The 19,688-nt window shown below is 55.7% G+C and overlaps 1 long non-coding RNA gene across 1 annotated transcript; it reads right to left on the bottom strand.

Moving 5' to 3' along the window:
* Positions 1-9,842: 9,842 nt before the first annotated feature.
* On the bottom strand, positions 9,843-19,550 carry LOC114805476. Its single transcript, XR_003753450.1, has 3 exons — positions 19,359-19,550; positions 15,929-16,055; positions 9,843-10,065 (listed from the first exon to the last, which is right to left on the bottom strand). It is a non-coding gene; the product is annotated as an uncharacterized LOC114805476 (long non-coding RNA).
* Positions 19,551-19,688: the final 138 nt, after the last annotated feature.

Genomic DNA, 19,688 nt, shown 5'->3' with positions numbered 1-19,688 from the left:
TAGAACCCAGGTCCTCGTATTCATTCATTCATTCAACCATATTTATTGAGCGCCTATTGCGGGCAGAACACCGTTCTAAGCGCTTGGGAGAGTTCAGGGCAATAATAGAGGCGTTCCCTGCCCGCAACGAGTTTACAGTCTAGAGGGTCAGAGCAAATAGCAGGAAACATTTCTTCCCCCAGCAGGGGTGAACGCGGGAAAGACTGAAGTGCCATCCCACACCTGCTCCGCTCTCCCGGACCAGTGCCCGGCCGGGTCCTCGAGAACCACAGCTGCGTCTGGCGGCCGGCCACTACCCGCCTCGACTGGCCAACCTCATCGTCTCGGAGCCCCCGGGGCCCATCGAAAATAATTCACCTCGGCTCCTCGTTCCTCCAACGTGTGTACCTTGGCCAGAGCACGGGCGGGGGCCTCTCCCTCCACCGCCTCGTGTCACGGAGGCTTGTTTGATTTATTGATCTTGCGACCTTATCTTGGTGCCTTTGTTTGATTGCAAAATTGGGTACCAGTTCCCAGAATCACCCCGGCCCCCGACAGGGAGGCGAGATCAAATGCAAAGATTTCGAGGCCAACAACGATGGAGAGATGCCACGTTCGGCCGCCCGGCCTTTTGGAGATCATGGGTTTAGGGGCGGATGAGAGAGGAATTTTCCCGTCCACAGGGTCCTGGCGCTCCTGAGAGCAGGGTCGCGGCCCGCCCTATCCACCCTACTGTGTGCTTACTACGTGCCGGGCACTGTACTGAACGCTGGGGTGGATACGAGCAAACCGAGTGGGACACAGTCCCCGTCCCACGTGGAGCTCGCAGTCTCAGTCCCCATTTTCAGATGAGGTAACTGAGGCCCAGCGAACTCAAGTGACCTGTCCAAGGTCACACAGAGCAGACAAGTGGCGGAGCTGGGATTAGAACCCATGACTTTTTGGCTCCCGGGCCTGAGCTCTATCCACTAGGCCACGGTGGTGTTGACCGACCGATGGGCCCCGCCAGCCCGCCTGCGGCGGCCCCTCGGGACTCCATCCAAGCCCTCGCCCCAGGCCTGTGGCCTGCACTGGTCACCCACGACCCCGATGAGCCACCAACCCGATCATCAGCGACAAACCCTAATTAGTGGTTTCCAGAGGCAGCGTGTAATTTTGGACAATAAAGTCACCAGTCTTCCCGAGGACCCGCGGCTTCCGCTGGCTAATGGATGGAAAATCGTCTGGATCCCAGGAGGAGGAGCACGAATCTTCCAGGATGGAGGAGAGGGAGACGAGCTTCCCGGAGGAGAGGAGAGGGGCACTGCAGACCCCTACCCCAGACGGTCTTCCGGGAAGAGGATGTTCATTTTAAGAGCAGGGGGCTGGTCTTTTATCCCTCCCCACACCAATTATCCCTAACCAGAAGCTCATGGTCTAGTGGATTGAGCCTGAATCTGGGAATCAGAAGACCTGGGTTCTAATCCTGGCTCCGCCACTTGCTGCTGTGTGAGCTTGGGAAAGCCACTTCACTTCTCTGAGCCTCAATTACCTCAACTGTACGATGGGGATTAAGACTGTGAGGCCCATGTGGAAAGGGACTGTGTTCCATATTCATTCATTCATTCAATAGTATTTATTGAGCGCTTACTATGTGCAGAGCACTGTACTAAGCGCTTGGAACATACAAATCGGTAACAGATAGGGACGGTCCCTGCCCTGTGACGGGCTTACAGTCTAATCGGGGGAGACAGACAGACAAGAACAATAGCAATAAATAGAATCGAGGAGCAATAAACAGAATCGATATGATTAGCTTGAATCTACCCCAGTGTTTAGTACAGTGCCTGGCACCTAATAAGCACTATATCAAATACCATAAGGGGAAAAAAATCCTAATAGTCTAATGATAACATGGAGCAGCCCGGTGTAATCCCAGGGGATTCGGTGGTGGCAGGCAGGAAGCAGAAGAGTGGAGGAGGAGAAGGAGGAAGTGGTGGAAAAACAAGAAGGGTGGGAAGAGGAAGTGTGGAGAGAAGATAAATTACGAGTGGTGGGGGCTGGGAATGATTTAAAAAAACTCCCGTTTTCCCCAATAGAACCTGGAAAACCGAACTCGGCAAAATCCAACAGCCAGGCCTCTATTGGGGTTCAACCGGAGGCTGGGCTGGTGGATGAGGTGGAGGATGAGATGGAGGCTGGGCTGGAGGCTGAGGCGGAGGATGAGGCGGAGGTGGACTGGAGGAGGAGGTGGAGGCTGGGCTGAAGGTTGAGCTGGAGGTTGTTCTGGAGACTGGACTGGAGGCTGAGCTGCTGACTGTACTCCTGGAGGTGAAACTGGAGGCTAGACCGAAGCCCCTCTCCGCCGGGACGTGGCCTTCAGGCTTTTTGGAAACCCATAGCGTGCAGGGCACTGTACTGGGTGTCTACTCTTTGCAGAGTGACTGAAAAGGGCATTTAGTGCATATAGAGTGTTGTGCTGAGCACCGCTGCTGTCCTGACAGTTGCCGTGTCTGGCCCCCACTCTCTTGGCCCGGGTGCTGCAGGAAGCAGTTTCCACGGTGATTATCCATCTTGTCAGTCGGGTGGCGAGTTGACAACAGCCAAGGTGTTTAATGACTCGATGACAGTTCGCATGTGGGAGAAGCTGGAGGGGTTTTTCTTCTCTTCCGTCACGAAATTAAAATTCTTCCCAAATCTCAAGATGCCCTCTTCGGGCCCCCAGGCTGCCGGGGGTGGACCCCTCCCCCACAAGTTCAGCATGGGGAAGCCCACCCAGGGGCAGTTTTCCCTCACTAAACCCTCCTTTCCTCTTTTCATACTCCATTCTGCATCGCCCTTGCTGCTTTTATTCACCCTCCCTCCCAGCCCCCCAGCATTTATGTCCATGTCCATAATTCATTTATTTATCTTAATGCCTGTCTCCCCCGTCTAGACTGTAAGCTCATCGTGGGCAGGAAATGTATCTGTTATAATGCCATATTGTACTCTCCCCCAGCTCTTAGTACACTGTTCTGCACACAGAAGGCACTCAATAAATATGATTGAATGACTGAGTCTCCTGTCTCTGTGCCAAGATGGGGAAGCCATGGCATCCGAGAGCCACGTAAACTCGTTGTGGGCAGGGAATGTGTCCGTTTATTGTTGTATTATACTCTCCCAAGTGCAGAGTGCAGTGATCTGCACACAGTAAGCGCTCAGTAAATACAATTGAATGAATGAACTGGCCCATCTCTCTGGATGTTGAAGTTGGAGGATGAGGTGGAGGGGGAGAGCGGGATTGGCAGCGTGGAAGCAACGTGGCCTAGTGGAGAGAGCAGCGGCCTCAGACTCGGAAGAATCCGGGTCCTAATCCCTACTCCATCACTTGTCTGCTCTGTGACCTTGGGCAAGTCGCTTCACTTCTCTAGGCCTCAGTTACCTCACCTGTAAAATGGGGATTAAGACTGGGAGCCCCATATGGGACATGGACTATGTCCGATCTGATTATCTTGTATACAATCTAGGACTTAGTACATAGTAAGCACTTAACAAATACCATGAAAAAACAAATGTTTCCTGTCTGAAAGGAGCTTAAAGTCTTGGCGAGGGGAAGGCACCCAATACGGCACTAAGGACACACTAGGCGCCCAGAACAGCACTCTGCAAACAGAAGGTGCTCAGTATAGCATCCTGCAAATAGTAGGGGCCCAGGGTAGAACTCTACACTCAGTAGTTCCTCACTACAGTGCTCTGCACACAGTAGACGCCTAGTACAGCACTCTGGTCGATGCATCTGGTTAATGGATTGTGTTTCACCGGTTATGAAACAAAACATAATAATGTCACTTGCAGAGCACTTTCCAGGGTGTTTTCTGGGTGCAGAGTGTGGTGCTGGGTGCCTAGAGCGTGCAGAGCACTGTGCTAGGCACAGAGCACTGTCAGCCTCCTCTACCTTCAAATCCCTGCCCAAATCCTACCCTCCAGCTATGGGGGCAGGTTCCTCGGGGGGGGATTCAAGCCCTGGAGTCCATTCTGCAGGGAAACGTCTGAATGTCTTCCAACTCCGGCCCGATGGCTTCTTGGATTCCTGATCCCTTCTGGCCTTCCATTTTCTCCCCGTTACCCAAGCCAGGGCACTCGGCAAGTTCCTCCTCCTCGGCACGGGCCGGGATGCCTTTCTGCTCTCCTCTGTCCTTCTCCCCTGATGGGTCTCTGTCCCCTGAATCTGCCTGAACCCAGGTCTGTCTGTCCTCCCTCCCCAACCGCCCTCCACCCCCACCAAGCCCTCTGGCCCCCGGGCTCAGGAATAGCCACCTCCAAGCCCCAGAGCAGCGTTGGCAGGGGGTTGAGATCAGCGAGGGGCCGGCGGGGAGGTTGGAATTCCTCTTTCCAAAGTGCGGTAGGTGTGACTTTCCCCAGCCCGGCCCAGTGCCAGGGCTCGTGTTTGCACACCTGGCCGCAGCCCCCCGAAAAAGTGGGCTGTGGGCATAAATCTCCACCGGTTCCCTTTAGGGCAGATAGAGCACAGTTCTGGAAATCAGAAGGACCTGGGTTCTGATCCCAGCTCCGCTACTTGTCTGCTGTCTGACCTTGGGCAAGTCACTTCACTTCTCTGGACCTCAGTTACCTCATCAGTAAAATGGGGATTAAGACCGTGAGCCCCATGTGGGACGGGGACTGGGTCTAACCCGATTAACTTGTACCCTAACCCTAGTGCTTAGTACAGTGCCTGGCACATTAGGGGGCAACGCCGGGGAGAAGCTGGGTCACAGACTTGCCTGGGGGCCACCTGCCCAGTGATTCGGAAAGAGCTCAGGCCTGGGAGTCCGATGATCTGGATTCTAATCTCAGCTCTGTCACTGCCTGCTGTTGCCACCTTGGCCAAGTCACTGAATTTCTCTTTGCCTCCGTTTCCACCGCCTGTAACGTGGGGATTTAATACCTGTTCTCTCTCCTCCTGTGACTGTGGGCCCCAGGGACCATATCCAACCTGATCGTCTTGCATCGACAGTAGGAGAAGGTGTCAACAGAAATCCTGAAGTCCTATCAAGACCCTAGCTCCAGCCAGCAATCAATCTATCAGTACTATTTACTGAGCGCCTTCTATTCACAAAGTATTGCACTGAGTCGTTGGGAGAGTACAATACAGCAAGCAGACGTGATCTCTGCCCTCAAGGAGCTCACAGTCTAGCGGATGAGGAGGCAGATAACATATTTTATTACCGTTAATAATATTAATAACGACAATAATTATTTTGGTATTTGTTAAGCACTTGCTATGCGTAAAGCTCTATACCAACCTCTGGGACAGATATATGATAATTAGGTTGGATACAGTCTCTGTCCCACGTGGGGTCCACAGTCTAACTGGAAGGGACAACAGGTATTGAACATCCATTTTATAGATGAAGAAACTGAGGCACAGAAACACAGGTCACACAGCAGACATAGGGGTAGAGCCGGGTTTGGAACCCAGGTGTCCTGACTCCTGGGCGTAAACCGAAAAAAACAACGAAATGGACGATTGAATACACCCTGATTCTGTGCCTGTGAAGGTTTTCTAAATAGCAGAATCCCAGTTCTCCTAGTTCTCCTAATTCTCCTACGGAGCATGGGCCCGGGAGTCAGGAAGGCCTGGGTTCTAATCCTGGCTCTGCCACTTGTGTGCTGTGTGTCCTTGGACACGTCACTTCACTTCTCTGTGCCTCATTTACTTCATCTGTAAATTGGAGGTTCAGATTCCGAGCCCCACATGGGACAGGGGCTGTGTCCAATCTGATTAGCTTGTATCTACCTCGGCCCTTAGAAAAGTGCTTGAGACATAGTAAGCACCTAACAAATACCATTATTATTATTTTTATTATTAATAATTCATTCACGAAGTAGAATTTATTGAGCGCATACTGTGTGCACAGCACTGTCCTAAGTGCTTGGGAAAGTACAACACAACGATAAAGGGACACATTCCCTGCCCACAAAGAGCTTACAGTCTAGAGTGGGGAGAGGGACATCAATACAAATAAATAAAATGCAGATAATAATAATAACGGTGGTATTTGTTAAGCGATTACTATGAGCAAAGCACTGTTCTAAGCGCTCGGAAGGGGATACAAGGTGATCAGGTTGTCCCACGTGGGGCTCATAGTCTTCATCTCCGTTTTAATAATAATAATAATGTTGGTATTTGTTAAGCGCTTACTATGTGCAGCGCACTGGTCTAAGCGCTGGGTAGATCCAGGGTAATCAGGTTGCCCCACGTGAGGCTCACAGTCTTCATCCCCATTTTACCGAAGAGGTAACTGAGGCCCGGAGAAGTGAAGTGACTTGCCCACACTCACACAACTGAGGAGTGGCGGAGCCAGGATCACAACCCCTGATCTCTGAGTCCCAAGCCCGGGTTCTTTCCACTGAGCCACACCGCTTCTATATGTACGTGCTGTTATTGTTATGATTATCTCCCAGGTCCCCAGTTCTCCCAGTTCTCCCAGTTCTCCCAGTGGGGGCAGAATTCCTGGTGAGGGCGCAGCGGCCCCGGGAGCCGCATTCCCCGTCTGATCTCCCCGAGCCCGCGGCCTGAGAGCATCGGGGCGGGTTATTTATACATCCTGTCGCGCCGTTAGGGTGTGCATTATCAACTCCTGATTTGTGTATCATAAACACGGCCCCGAGATATCTGCGGCTAACGTACACAGAGAAGGAGGCCCACGCTCTCTCTGCGGGACCCCTGGACTCGCTGCAATTAGCTAGTGATTCACTCCCCACTGGCCCAGGGCCCAGGGGTTGGGGTGGGGGCACATTCCTTCTGTCTGGCTCAAAGATGGGGAGGGGACGCAGGGGACGAGGGAGTCTCGCGTTCCTCCCCTGCAGAAGGTCCAGCCCCCGGAGGGGCCGCTGCAGAGGGGAGCAGCCTGGAGGCAGGGGCAAGGCCTCGGTGACCCCCGTCCCCCTGGGTAGAGTCAGGTCTCCCATCGGTGTGTTGGCACCTGTGGTCAACGGCGGATGGCGGGACCGGGGCGAAGCCAGGGCGGGGGCCGGAGCTTCCAGGTGGAACTGGGGGGACGGGCCAGAAAACGGGGTGCTTAGCTGAACTCAGGTGCTCCACCCTGGAGACGCAGAGGAGGAGGCGTTGGATGGCTCTCCCGGTAGGAGCTTCCCCGGTCTGACGAGACCAGAATTCACATGGGAACGGCCGCCGTCCACCACGGTTTCGATGGCGTTTAGTAAACGCTACGGGCCCAACACTGTGCTGAGTCCTGGGGTTCAAGTGGGAGAAGCAGATCGGACACAGTCCCTGCCCCACTTGGGGCTCACAGTCGAAAGGTGAGGGGGAGCCGTTATTTCTTCCCCATTTTATAGGTGAGGGAACTGAGGCCGGGAAAAGTGAAGTGATTCGCCCAAGTTCGCGGAGCGGGAAAATAGTGGAGCTGGGATTAGAACCCAGGTTCCCGGTACGCTTTCTGCCAGGCCACGCTGCTTCGAAGCTGGCGATTTCTCCTCCCGAGGAGGGGACTGGGGCAGGAGGGGAGAAGGCCCTGGTGTTTGCCCTGGGCTGGAGGTCAGAAGCTAGAGCCTCTCGCCCCTTCCGTCTCCCCGTGGTTCCCCCTAGGCTCCCGGGGCAGTGCAGAGATGGAGCTGGAGGGGGGGGGGGCGATCAGGAGGGGCAGATCTGCTCTGAGTTGAGCTGAACGGACCCAGCAGTTTCTCCCCCAGTCCTACCTCTGACCTGGAACACCCTCCCTCTTCATATCTGACAGATGATCACCCTCCCAACCTTCAGAGCTTTACTGAAGGCACATCTCCTCTAAGAGGCCTTCCCTGACTAAGCCAGGGACTAATTCAAATCAATCATCTTTATTGAGTGCTTACTGCGTGCAGAGCACCTTACCAAGCCCTTGGGACAGCACAATATAACAATATAACAGATACGTTCCCTGCCCACGACGAGTTTAAAATCTAGAGGACTGTAGAGTCATGACTGTAGGGCATAGAGTCAGACACAAAGGCTGCTCTGGCTCCATCCCACCCCACCCCTCCCTTCTCCTGCCATCCTGGTGGAAACCAGGGATGTTGTTTTTGGCTTCCTGCTTTCCTCCGGTCACAGCTCGCCTGGCCCGTTTGGGAAAAATGGCTCTCTCACGTCCAAAAGGAGGGAAAAAAAATCCTCAGAAGAATAATAACGCTGATCAGCACCTCTTGGCACAGCCTCGGTGGGGGACTTTAATATGTCTTTCTTACCCCTCACCTCCCACCCACCTCTCACTCTCATCTCAACCCCCACAACCCTCTGTCTCCCTCTGGCTCTTTCCCCATCTCTGTCTCTTTTTTCCTGACTTTTTCTCTCGGCCTCTCCCCCTCTATCTCTTCCTGTCTCTCTGTCTCTGTGTCTTTTCCCCTGACTTGTTCTCTCTGTCGCTCTCGTTCTTTCTCTCTCCCTTCCTGTCTTTCTCTTTCTGTCCCTCTCTTAGTCTCTGCCTCTTTTCCCCTGACTTTTTCTCTCTGCCTCTCTCACACTCTTTCTCTGTCTCTGTTTCTTCTCTCCTGACTTTTTCTCTGTCTGACTCTTCTCGTTGCTCTAGCTGTCTCTGTCTGGCTCTTCCTCTCTCTCAGGCTCTCTCTCTCTCTCCTCGTCACCGTCCCCATCTCTCTCTGCCCTCTGAACTGGAATGATGCCTGGTGGAGTGGAGAGAAGGGGGTTAAGGACGTTAAGCCCTAAACGATTCAATCAATCAATTGTATTTATTGAGGCCTTAGTAGATCCTTCACCAAAATGGTCAAACCTTCGGAATTGCAGCCTCCCCGACCTCCCGCCCCCTCCGCCTCCCCAGGAAACGTGCCAGCTTCTCAGAGAGGGAGTGACAGAAACCACTTGGTCCCCCTGCCCCGGGGGAATTCCAGTTCCTGGGTCCTGGGAGGGGAGAGTTGGGGGGAGTGGGAGAGGCTTTTAAAGAACCAGCATGGCCTAGTCGATAGAGCTCGGACCTGGGAGTCAGAAGGACCCGGATTCTAATCCTGACCTCCGCCACTCGTCTGCTGTGTGACCTCGGGCGAGTCGTTTCACCAAAATAAGCCAGTAGCATTTATTGAGCGCTGACGGTGCGCAGAGCATTGTTCTAAGGGCTTGGGAGTGTACAGTATGACAGAGAAGCAGAGCGCTAGTAGATAAGAGCCCGGATCTGGTAGTCAGTAGGATTTGGGGTCTAATCCCAGCTCTGCCACTTGTGTGACAAGTCACTCGACTTCTCTGTGCCTCAGTTCCCTCATCTGTAAAATGGGGATTAAGGCTGTGAGTCCCATGTGGAGCAGGGACTGTGTCCAACCTGATTGGTTTGTATCTACCCCAGCGCATAGTACAGTGCCTGGCACGTAGCGCTTAATAAATACCATTTTAAAAAAATTGGGGAGAGAGGCAGGCACAGAGTGTGGGAGCCACAGTGCTCTCCCAGACGAACATAAGCAGAAGCTGGAGACTGGTGGGAGGGGTGTTGGGGGTCTGCAGCTACGGCAGCTCTGGTGGGAGGGTCTGGGCGGGAGCAGGGCCAGCGCTGCAGTCACAGGAGGGGAAAAAAGGCCAGAAAAGAGGCTTGAGACAGGCAGGGCTTGAAATCTTCATCAATCAATCAATCAAGCAATCAAGCAATCAGAGAGCGGTGTGGTCTAGTGGTTAGAGCCCATGCCTGGGAGTCCGAGAACCTGGGTTCTACGCCCGGCTCCGCCACTTGCTTGCGGCGCGATCTTGGACAGGTCGCTTAACTTTTTGGTGCCTCGGTTACCTCGTCTGTAAAATGGGGATTAAGAGTGATTCCCACGTGGGACAGGGACTGTGTCCAACCCGATTAGCTTGTATCTATTCCAGCGCTAAATCCAGTGCCTGGCACAATGCAAGCACTTAGCTACCATTAAAATAAAGCCAGTGGTATTTATTGAGCACTTACTGTGCGCAGAGCTTGGGAGAGTACAATACAACGGAGTCAGGAGACACGTCCCTGTCATCTCACAGGGAAACCGGGTATGAATCTGGAAAAAGTCTGGAGCTGGTGGCTTCCCAGGGAGGGATTTCTCTCCCGCTTTTAAACAAACAGTCTTCTCCAAGAAAACGATTTGTGTCTGAGACAGTAAATCCATGTTCTGCAAAGCAAACAGGGTTGTAATTAGCTCTATCCGGGAAGAAAATTAACTCTGTTTATCTTGGGCTAATTAATCATTGACCGGTAGAGTTTACAGCCCAGGGTTATAGGATATACAATGATGAGACATTATGACACCCATAGATCTCTCCTCTCTGCTTAAGAGAGGGGCGGGGGGTGAATTATGGGAGATAATATCCCAGGCCAAAGAGTTAGGGGGCTGGGTCGGGCTTGCTACTTGGGGAAGCAATAAATAAGGCCTGAGAGCTTGTCCTAAACTTGCTTCGCAGAGGAGGCAGTGTGCCTCAGAGAGAGGCGAGAGACCCTGGTTCTAATCCCAGCTATGCCCCCCCCGCTCCCCCAGGCTGCTGTGTGATCTTGGGTGAGTCGCTTCACCTCTCTGGGCCCCCATCTCCTCCTCCGTACAACGTCTTGTTTTGTTTTTGTCCGACTCTCACCCCCAGTTAGACTGTAAGCCGGTCACTGGGCAGGGATTGTCTCTATCTGCTGCCGAATCGTACATTCCAAGCGCTTAGTACAGTGCTCTGCACACAGTAAGCGCTCAGTAAATACTACTGACTGAATGAACGAATAATGGGGATGAAATACCGGTCCTCAGACCGTGAGCCCGTGGGGGACAGGGACTGGGTCCGTCCTGATTATCCTGCGCCCACCCCTCAGGTGAGCCCAGTGCTTGGCTCAGAGTGGGTCCCCTTCCAAGTACAGATTCACTGTGCCCACACAGTCCAGATCTCCGTGGGCAGTCCGTGTCTAGCCCGGTGCCCGACTCAGCTCTCCGGGGGCGGTGTCTAATCCAGTGTCCAGCCCAGCACCCAGTCCAGTTCCCCTTGGGCAGCCGGTGTCTAGATCGCTTTCCAACTCGGTTCCCGTAGGCGGTCAGCGTCTAGCCCAGTGTCCAGCCCAGCGACCAGTCCATCTCCCCGGAGGCAGCAGGTGTCCAGCTGCAATGACCACCCTCCACACCTGAGAGTCAACTTGACCCATAGAACCCACTGCCAGCAGGCCCTGAGGGGTCGGGGCGCCCAGGCCACCGAAGCCCAATCCGGGGTGCCTCCCCAGAGGAGGTGGCACCCGGGGAGGGCCACGGGGTGGGAGTTCTGCGGGTGCAGACGGCCACCCGGAACCCCCCCGCCGAGTTCTCAGAATGGGGGGGCAGGCCGTCCGGGAGGTCCGGGGGCCGCGGTGGTGGCGGGGCTCGGGCCGGGTTGCCGGGGACGTTGTGAAATCTTCCCTGGGGCCAGAAGAAAACTGAAAAGAAAGGCCAGAAATGGGAAAACTTCACACCGACCAACGGACGTCGCCTGGACGTGAGCCAACTAGAAGCAAATGCGTACAGGGAGGGAAACGGCCAGGCACGCACACAGGCGAGCCACGGGGAGGGAGCCCCACTCGGCGGGAGTCGGGGCGGTGGGTGGCCAAGAGGCCCGGAGTCCTGGGGGACAGGCCAGAGCCTCGCGGGGGAGTGGACGGTCGAGTGGACAGATGGGACTGTAATTTATTTATTTCTATTAATGCCTGACTCCCCCTCTAGACTGTCAGCTTGTTGTGGGGAAGGAATGTGTTATATTGTATTCTCCCAAGCGCTTAGTACAGTGCTTTTGCAGGTAGCAAGCGCTCAATAAATATGATTGAGTGAATGAATGAATGAATAAACGACCGTCCCCACACACAAACCCAAAGTCCGTGACAGAAGCTGCGAAATGGTGGCCCAGAAGACAGAGCCCGGGGCTGGGAGTCAGGACAGCAGAGTTCTAATCCTGGCCTGGCCTGACCTGCCCTGTGAACTTGGGCAAGTCACCTACACTCTCTGACCCTCACTCCCCGTCAATCAGTGGTATTTATTGAGCACTTACTACGTGCAGGACGCTGCGCTCAGCACAGCAGAGCTGGTAGACACGGTCCCTGACCGTGATAAGCTTACAGACAAGTCTTCCCCTTCCCGAATCCCCCCAGGTGTTTATCGCAAGGGGCTGACCCCAGTTTGGGCTCACGTTATCTGGGTCTCTGATGCCAGTCAGTCAACCGATCAATGGTATTTATTGAGCACTTACTGTGTGCAGAGTACTGTACTAAGCGCTTGGGAGAGTACACTCTAACACAGTCGATAAACACATTCCCTGCCCACAGTGAGCTTACGATCGATGAGAAGCAGCGTGGCACGGTGGGTGGAACATGGGTCTGGGAGTCAAAGGTCCTGGGTTCTAATCCCGGCTTGGCCCCTTGTCTGCTGTGTGATCTTGGGCAAATCACTTCACTTCTCTGGGCCTCGGTTTCCTCCTCTGCAAAATGGGAATTGAGACTGTGAGCCCCTTGTGGGACAGACTGTGTCCAACCTGATTTGCTGGTATCCGCCCCAGCACTTGCAGGAATCACATCTATTAACTCCCCTGTACTCTCCCACCTGTTCGGTACAGTGCTCTGCACACGGAGGGCAGGGACCACGTCTACTAATTGGATTATACTCTCTCGAGTGCCCCTACAGTGCTCTGCGCGGGGAAAGCATTCGACGAATACCACTGACGAGGGCGTGATTGATTCTCCCCAGAGAGAGGGAGACGGGGGCCACTGAGGAAAGGGCCCGGGGGAGGGGGGAATCCCGTCATCTTCTCCAACAGAACACGCCAACTCTTGGAGCCCGGCCTTGTTTTTCTGTTTTGAAGCCAGGTGACTTGGATGGGTTTTCTTCATACACTGGCTCCTTTATGAAGAGCCTGAATTAACGGCCGCTGCAAGGTCCCCGATGAGGAGAAGACGGGCTCGTTTTTCTGCCTCAGCTCCTTCCTTTTTTTCTTTCCTTGGACTCCCCATCTTTTATGGGCCGGGAAAGGGGCTTTCCCCGTCATTGGCTGCATCGCGGGCCTGGAGTCGTCCCCCCTAGCCCACTCCCCAACCCAATGCTGCTCTCTCGATCCTACCAGGCCTGGCAAAAGATAATTCCTTCTCTTCCTCCTCCTCCTCACCCTCCTTGTCCTTCTCCTCCTCCCCTTCTCTTCTTCCTCCTCCCACTCGTCCAACATCACTCTCCACCTGCTGGCTGCCCATTCCCTTACCCATCCCTTTGGGGCCTAAACCATCCTGCCTCACAGTGAGGTAGCAAAACTGCCAGGAATGAGCTGACGACTTTGCGTCTACCCTGGATTTTAGCACGGTACTTGGGGACCGTGTCTAATTCCCACCTGCGCATTCCGCCCCAGAGCTCAGTGCAGCCACCTGTCTGCTGTGTGACCCTGGGCAAGTCACTCGAGTTCTCTGTGCCTCACCTGTAAAATGGGGATTAAGACTGTAACCCCCATGTGGGACAGGGACCGTGTCCAAGCTGATTAGCCGGTATCCACCCCAGCGTTTAGAACAGGGCTTGGCACGTAGTAAGTCGGATCACGTTTGCAGGTCAGAAGGTTGGGGTGTCTGCTGCACCCTCCTTTATCCACCTATCAAGGAGGGCTCCCCTCTGGTCCAAATCCCCTGAAAGGACTCACCACCCCTGCCTGTTTTTGATTTAGGGGGTCTCTCTGGTCGGTACTTTTTCAATTAGTCCCGGGCTATTATTTACATCTGTTCTCTCACTCTGTGGTATAGCTGTCCATCCTAGGGCTCCTACCGATCTTATTAGGCAATGAGTAGTAAGAATATCAATAACTGGTTTTTTATGGTATTTGTTAAGTGCTTACTATGTGCCAGGCACTGTACTAAGCACAGGGATAGATACAAGCTGACCAGGTTGGATGCAGCTCCTGTCCCCCGGGGGGCCCATTTTACAGATAACTGAGGCCCAGAGAGGTGAAGAGACTTTCCCACGGTTCCTCAGCACACAAGTGGCAGAGCTGGGGTTAGAAACCAGGTCCCTGTGACTCCCAGGCCCTTGCTCTATCCACTAGGCCACGCCGCTTCCCGTGCTTGTCAGGTGCTGACTGTGTGCTACGCACTGTACTTACCACTGGGCTAGATACCAGATAATCAGGTTGGACACAGTCCTTGCCTCACATGGGGCTCAGAGTGCAAAGGGGAGGCAGACGGGGACCAAATTCCTATTTTACAGATGAGGAAATAGAGGCTTAGAGGAATTAAGGACTCACCAGCAGACCCTGGTCTCCTGACTCCCAGACTCACATGCTTTTCCCTGGGCCACACTGCCTCCCCTCAGTTATTTTGATTAATAAAATAACTGTCTCCCCCTCTGGACTGTGAGCTTGCTGTGGGCAGGGGATGTGTCTGCTATACTGTACGCTCCCAAGCGCTTAATACAATGCTCTGCACACAGTGAGCGCTCAGTAAATGCGATTCACTGCCCATGCGAAGACTCCCGTCCCTCTTCACCTCCCTCCCCATCACCCCCGCATCCTTCCCCAGAGCGTCTCCCAGTCCAGCCCACCCCTCTCCCGACTCAGCTCCCCTCCAATCCTCCCCCGACCCCCGTCCCGGGCTCCCAGAACCCACTAGGGGCGGCCCAGTAACAGCTGCACAAACACGACTTATTGCGGTGAATCTCCCCCGTTGGAATCGGGCGGCCAGTGACCGAGGGAAAGCAAACACGGGCCCAGCTTGTGCGTGGCCTTTCACGGGGAATCGGCCCGACGCGGGGAGAGGGCCGCCCGGAACACCGGGAGGGGGGCGGCCAGAGAGGGGCCCCACCCCGTCGCCGCCCCCCCCCCAGACCCTCTCGGCCGCGTCGGCTCCTGTAAGGGAGGCAGGGCGGCCCGGTGGGTGAGGCGGGCGGCTGGAAGTTGGGAGACTTGGGTTCCAGTTCCAGCTCTGCCCCCGGACTGCCGGGAGTCCTCGGGGAGGGAAACAGACACCTACACCACGGGGGAGGTATACGCACACACGCCCACAAATGCACACTGTGGTTATGTCAATCACACCACGGGGTAGGCACATACACACAGGCACGCACAGAGATACACACTGTGGATGTGTCAATCACACCACAGGGGGAGAGACACACGCACACGCAGGCACGCCGTTGGTGTGTCAATCACATCACAGGAAAGAACCGCAGACACCCAGGCCCACTCAGACCTGCAAACACACATGCAACCCCCGTGTACACATGCGCGGTGTCATCGCGTCACCCATACCGTGGGACAGTGTCGCACAAATACAGAGACAGAGACACACGCGCTGACAGTGAGTCACCCAGCGCAAGGAAGGATCTCACCAAGGTGCACACACCGATGCACACATACAGGCTCAAGCGCGTGCGCACACGGACACGCAGACGTATTCGGTGCTGAGCTGAGCAGGCCTGGCAGCCCCAAGATGGAGGAAGGGAGGGAGGAAGGGAAGGGGCTACTGGGGCCGGGCAGGTGGCTCCCTATTGCAGGCCTCCGTCAGTCAACCCCGCTACTGACTCTCCGCCCCATCCTGGGTCCACCTCCGCTCCATAACCACTGGTGTCCACCCTCCGCTGCCGCTCTGCCCCATCCTGTTCTCGCTCACTCCCACCACCGCCTGTGCTCCCGATCCAATCCCTGGTTCATCTCCCGGTCTCGATTCCGGTCCACGTCCAACTCTGGCCTTCAAAACCCCTCCCCTACTATCGCTTCCCCTGACTCGCCCCCAGTGACCCATCACAGACCGTCCCACATCCCTGATGCTCCCCTCTCCCTCCCCGCTTCTCTCCGGTGATCCGGCATGGACCGTCCAACGCCCTGACTCTCTCCCAGAGACCCAGCACGGATGCTCACCCGCCGATCTGTCCAAAACCCCTTGACCTGCGGGTGTTTCTGGTTGCCCGGCTCCCTGCGTGAACGGTTTCCCTGCGCTCACCCCCACTGGGGGAAGACAGGTTTCCTCTTGTTGGTTGTGACCCTCCCCGGCTCCAGCCGTAGTGGGGAGCCCCTTACCTGGACAGGGAGGAATTGGGGGAACGGCAACGCTCCATTCATCCTGTCTCCCCCCTTTCTGGTTCTGTCCCCCTCGTCCTGTGTCTGTGCAGGCCTCAGTCATCAGTCCCGAAGCCGTTCCAGCACCCTGTAAGAAGAATAATAATAATTATGGTACTTGTTAAGCACTTACTATGTGCCAGGCGCTGTTCTAAGCGCTGGGGTAGATACAAGTACATCAGGTTGGACACGGTCCCTGTCCCACATGGGGTTCAGTCTCAACCCCCATTTTACGGATGAGGTAACTGAGCCCCAGAGAAGTGCAGTGACTTGCCCAAGGTCACGCAACAGAAAAGTGGCAGAGCCGGGATTAGAGCACACGTCCTTCTGACTCCCAGCCCCGTGCTCTAAGAGAAGCAGCGTGGCTCAGCGGATAGAGCCCGGGCTTGGGAGCCAGCGGTCGTGGGTTCTAATCCCAGCCCTGCCGCTTGTCAGCTGTGTGACTTTGGGCAAGTCACTCAGCTTCTCTGCGCCTCAGTTCCCTCCTCTGTAGTAAAATGGGGATGAAGACCGTGAGCCCTATGTGGGACAACCTGATGACCTTGTATCTACCCCAGCGGTTGGAACAGTGCTTGGCACATAGTAAGCGCTTAACAAATACCAACACCGTTATTGTTATTATCCATCGGACCACGCCGCTTCCTCCGTACCCTCTGGTAGCCCTGCTGGCCCCCACTCTGGTCTGGCCTGTCCATCTCGAGCTGCGGCGGCACTGCCTGGAGCGGGCGCGGTGACAGCACTGTGCTCATTTGTATATATTTTGATTACCCTCTTTATTTTGTTAATAATAATAACGTTGGTATCTGTTAAGCGCTCACTATGTGCAGAGCACCGTTCTAAGCGCTGGGGGAGATACAGCGTAATCAGGTTGTCCCACGTGAGGCTCCCTGTCTTCCTCCCCATTTGACCGATAAGGTAGCTGAGGCCCAGAGAAGCGAAGTCACCCAGCTGACAAGTGGCAGACCGGGGATTCGAACCCATGACCCCTGACTCCCAGGCCCGTGCACATCCCCTTGATTCTATTTATCGTGATTAGGTTGTCTTGTTTCTGTCCGTGTCTCCTCGGATTAGACTGTGAGCCCGTCGTTGGGCGGGGATGGTCTCTATCCGCAGCCGAATCGTCCGTTCCGAGCGCTTAGTCCAGTGCTCTGCACAGAGTAAGCGCTCAATCAGTACTACTGAGTGAATGGATGATCCCAGGTGGGCAGGGCCGCAGGGGGTGGGTGAAGGCCGGAGGGCAGGTGGTTGCAAGGCGAACCCGGCTCTGCCACTTGTCAGCTGTGTGACCGTGGGCAAGTCACTTTGCTTCTCTGCTGCTGAGAAGCAGCGTGGCTCAGTGGAAAGAGCACGGGCTTTGGAGTCAGAGTTCACGGGTTCGAATCCCGGCTCGGCCACTTGTCAGCTGTGTGACTTTGGGCGAGTCACTTCGCTTCCTCTGTGCCTCGGTTCCCTCCTCTGTAAAATGGGGATGAAGACTGGGAGCCCCACGTGGGACAACCTGATTCCCCTGTGTCTACCCCAGCGCTTAGAACGGTGCTCGGCACATAGTAAGCGCTTAACAAATACCAACATTATTCTCTGTGCCTCGGTGACCTCATCTGGAAAATGGGGATGAAGACTGGGAGCCTCACGTGGGACAACCTGATGACCCTGGAACTCCCCCGGCGCTTAGAACAGTGCTCTGCACATAGTAAGCGCTTAACAGATACCAACATTATTATTATTATTACCCATTTGGCCCTAGACATTGTGCTTTCCGTGCTGTTGGATGGTCATCTCCCGCCCCCTGGTGGCCATCCCCCACATCGCTCCGGCCCGCCAGTCCTCCTCTCCTGGGCTTCGTCCCGTGGTATTTGTTCAGGGCTCCCTAACGGACACTGTACTAAACGCTGGGCTGGATCGAAGCAGATGGGGTTGGCCCCAGTCCCCGTCCCACGTGGGGCTCAGAGTTTCAACCCTCCTTTTCCAGATGAGCTACCCGAGGCCCAGAGGAGCCAAGCGATTCGCCCGGGGTCCCACAGCGCACCAGTGGCGGAGGCCGGATTGGAACCCGGGGCCTCGGCCTCTCGGGTCCGCGCTCTTTCCACCAGGCCACGCGGGGGCTTGGGTGGGGTACTTGGGGAGGGCAGGGGCGAAGAGGGCAACGGGGAGGGGGTCAGAGGGAGAGGTCACAGTGACTGCAGCACAGAAGGATCCAGCGGGCCCTGGTAGCCGCCGTGGTCTTCACAAAATGCACAGGCCAGCCATTTTCCAGGATTCCCTCCGGGTCCGTCCGTCTCGCGGGGCACCCTGAGAGCTTCTGGGTGAGGACCCCGGCCCCCACAACCCTCGGCCCCCCGTAAGCGCCGTGTCCTTTTTTCCCCCCAACAAGCTGCCTGCTTCCGACCCCTGCCTTCCCGCCAAGCTCTGGGAGGGAATATCCCGATCCCACCACGTTCCCGGAAGGAGTTTCACTCCAAGGATCACCGGTCTGTTGCCCCTCCTGTTTCTGCTGGGCTGGGGGTGGGTGCCGATGGCAGAGTCGGGATCCCAGAGCGCAGGCGGAAGCTGGGGCCCCGAGAGGTTAAGGAACTGGCCCGGGGTTGCACAGCGTGTTGGCAGGCCCCGGGGTGAGAGCTGGCAATGGCAAAGTCATTCCTGGCATCGTACTTTCCCCGGCCCTGTCCTCGTCCTCCTCTTCCTCCTCCCATCCAGATAACTCCCCGGGGTTTTTAATCCCGGCTCTGTCACGTGTCTGCCGTGTGACCCTGAGTAAGTCACTTCACCTCCCCGTGCCTCAGTTACCTCATCTGTAAAATGAGAATCGAGACTGTGAGCCCCGCACGCGTCCAACCCGATTTGCTCATATCCACCCCGGCACTTACTACAGTGGCTGGCGCATAGTAAGCACTTACAAATACCACAATTATTATAATCGCCCTTATAATTACCAGTGGAAGACCGTCAGACCGGTCACAAGCCAAACCCTCCGCTCGACTCCTTCCAGAGGGTCTCTGAAGCCCCGGGTCCCTCTCCTCCGGGCCGGCCTCTTGGATTCCCGCCGTCCCGCGCTGCCGTTCCAGGAAGCCGTTCCCTCTTCCGCCTCCTCGGGGGCTGGCTATGTTCCCCGGGCTCATTCGTCTCCCTCCTTTATCTAATCTTTGCCATCTTATCACTCCTCCTATCTCCCTGAGCAAAACCCCCAGTCCTCCCGGAAACCATCCTGGGGGCGGGGAGGGTGACGGGGGGGGGGGGGGGGGGGGGGGGGGGGGACGACGACGACTTGGGGCCACGTCCAGGTGGAAAGCCAATACGATTCCCAGTCGATTGTATCTATCGAGCGCTTACTGTGTGCAGAGCACTGTACTAAGAGCTTGGGAGAGTACAGTATAGCGGTAGACAAATTCCTTACCCACGGTGCCCCCGCGCCCCTTCCAGGCCGGTGGCCCATTCTGTCCTCGTAGTAGCCCCGCGGGGCAGCAGACACCTTGTCGTCGATGTACAGAGGAGGAAACGGAGGCCCAGAGAGGGTAAGTGGCGGGCCTGAGATTGCACCGCGGGGAGGGGCAGAGCGGGGACTCGAACCCGGTTCCCCGACTCCCTGCAGAGGAAATTCGGGCGGTGTGGACGAAGCCCTCATCCGCCTCCGCCCCGCCTGCCTCCCGGCCCCTCCCGGCCCCTCCCTGCCCAAACGGACCTGTTCCAATTACCCGGCGGCATTGGACCGGACTGGCGGGTTTAA

This window comes from Ornithorhynchus anatinus, chromosome 18 (assembly GCF_004115215.2).
Source record: "Ornithorhynchus anatinus isolate Pmale09 chromosome 18, mOrnAna1.pri.v4, whole genome shotgun sequence".
Taxonomy (NCBI): Eukaryota; Metazoa; Chordata; class Mammalia; order Monotremata; family Ornithorhynchidae; genus Ornithorhynchus; species Ornithorhynchus anatinus.
Note: the sequence above shows the minus strand (reverse complement) of the source record. Positions and strands in the feature narration are given on the sequence as shown.